Source organism: Triticum urartu, unplaced genomic scaffold, assembly GCF_056163025.1.
Source record: "Triticum urartu cultivar PI428250 unplaced genomic scaffold, HENAU_Tu73 scaffold172, whole genome shotgun sequence".
NCBI classification, from domain to species: Eukaryota; Viridiplantae; Streptophyta; class Magnoliopsida; order Poales; family Poaceae; genus Triticum; species Triticum urartu.
The window spans coordinates 27451-30000 of record NW_028260173.1 but is presented as its reverse complement, the minus strand read 5'-3'; positions in this window follow the sequence as shown (position 1 = coordinate 30000).

Sequence of the window (2550 nt, the reverse complement as noted above, 5' to 3'; positions counted from 1 at the left end):
AGCACTTCCTATCATTTAATATCCATCCCTTTGGTCTTATTGACATAAGAGATGTCATTTATAGTCTATCTCTTTCTATATATGGAAAGTCAAGAAATTCTCATCGAAACATCGAGAAATTGTGCATATAGAAAACTCTAAAGAAAGAAAAAAAGGAGACCCATGCCATGATTTTCAAATCTTTTCTATTTAGTAGTCTAAGTTTCTCGATGAGGATAATTAATTCGGTCGTTGTGGTCGGACTCTATTATGGATTTCTGACTACATTCTCCATAGGTCCCTCTTAGATCTTCTTTCTCCAATCTTGGATTAGGGAAGAAGGAGATATTCGCGACTACTGGCGATTTCATTATGGGGCAGCTCATGATCTTCATATCGATCTATTATCCACCTCTGTATCTATTCTTTCTTAGCTAAACAGGTGGAAGATCTATCCAATTTGGTTATATTATATCATGGACTCGAAAAACGGATCTGAATTTGACTGAAATGCACGATCTTCACAGGTATCACTTTTCACGATACCTAAAAGGTGGAATAGCGATTTTCGAACCATTTCCTATAAGAGAATGGTTTCCATTACTTTGAGAAATGGATTCTTATATCAAACTATAGCTATTGCATTAAAGAAGAAAAGAAACTAATAGAAGTCGAAGACGCGGAATGATAGTGAATAGAGAGAAAGATTCTTCTGATTTTCTTGTTTCTATCTACTAGACGCCGTAGAGAATTGAGAATTTTCATGTCTTTCAATTCTCGTACTCGTAATTGGAAAGTTATGGAAGGAGACCCATCATTTTGCAATGAAAACAACATATAAAACTCTGGACAATTTCGAAATCAGGCCAAGCGTCTTAATACATATGCAAAAAAATTCATTATTGGCCCACCATTGATTAGAAGATTTAGCTTGTATGAATCGCTATTGGTTTGATACGAATAATGACAATCGTTTCAGTATGTTAAGGATACAGATGTATCCACAATTCATTTAGAGTTACTTAATAGTCTATTTCTTATACCATATCTCTATCCCGTGAAATTCTCGAGCCAAAAGATGGATGCATATGCTGTGTTTCATTTTGCTAAATGATATCAATTAAATGGTGTATCAATTCCATAAATTGCATATAGCAATAAATAAATCAGCAAAATTCTTTCTAATATTTTAGATAGAAGAAACATTTCTTCTATCTAAAATATTAGAAAGAATGTACCCTTCTATCCAAATCCAATTTGCATCGATAAAATAAATCCAAATTCCAGTAGTAGATGAATAATTGCAAATTTGTGTGTGTACGAGATTAGAATAACTTCAAAATAACTGACATAATTTTGTATTTTTCCTGATCAGAAAAATACATGAAAAAGAAAGGAGGTAGAAAAATTTTTGGATTTATGGTTAAAGAAGAAAAAGAAGAAAACAGGGGTTCTGTTGAATTTCAAGTATTCAGTTTCACCAATAAGATACGGAGACTTGCTTCACATTTGGAATTACACAAAAAAGATTTTTCATCGGAAAGAGGTCTACGAAGACTTTTGGGAAAACGTCGACGTTTGCTGGCTTATTTGGCAAAGAAAAATAGAGTACGTTATAAGAAATTAATCGGTCAGTTGAATATTCGGGAGCAGTAATTTAATCGTTCAAATTTTTTTCTTGTTTTATTATTTTTTTAGTAGTCTTATAGTAGTCTTAGATTTTTCATTTTGATGAGCCTCGCTTTGAGGAATTCATGGAATAATCCATTTTCATGGAATAATGAATTAAGGAAGAAAGGATATGAGTCTACCGCTTACAAGAAAAGATCTCATGATAGTCAATATGGGCCCTCAACACCCATCAATGCATGGTGTTCTTCGACTGATCGTTACTCTCGATGGTGAGGATGTTATTGATTGTGAACCCATATTAGGGTATTTACACAGAGGAATGGAAAAAATCGCGGAAAACCGAACTATTATACAATACTTACCTTATGTAACAAGGATATAGAGAGATTGTAGAAAGGGGATAGGATAGTTATTTTTGCAAGAGACTTGTTGTAAATTCCTTAACTTAAGAAAGAAAAAAGAATAAAAACACAGATACATAACATAAAAAAAAGAATAAATAAGACGAGATTCGACCTCCCCCTACATATTTAATTTCCTCTCCTATACAAAAACTAGCAAGACCCACTCCATTGGTAATTCCATCAATAACACCCTTATCAAAAAACTCCGTGAGTTCGGTTAACCCTCTTATACCGAGGGTAAAGACCCTAGTATAGAAAATATCTATATAACCACGATTATATGACCAACTGTATATATTTGTGATTATTTTTTACGCGGAGTTGTTGAATATCAACAACTTATTACACAGAATCCAATTTTTTTAGAGCGAGTTGAAGGAGTAGGTTTTATTAGCGGAGAAGAAGCAGTAAATTGGGGCTTATCGGGACCGATGTTACGAGCTTCTGGAATACAATGGGATCTTCGTAAAGTAGATCCTTATGAGTCTTACAACCAATTTGATTGGAAAGTCCAATGGCAAAAAGAAGGGGATTC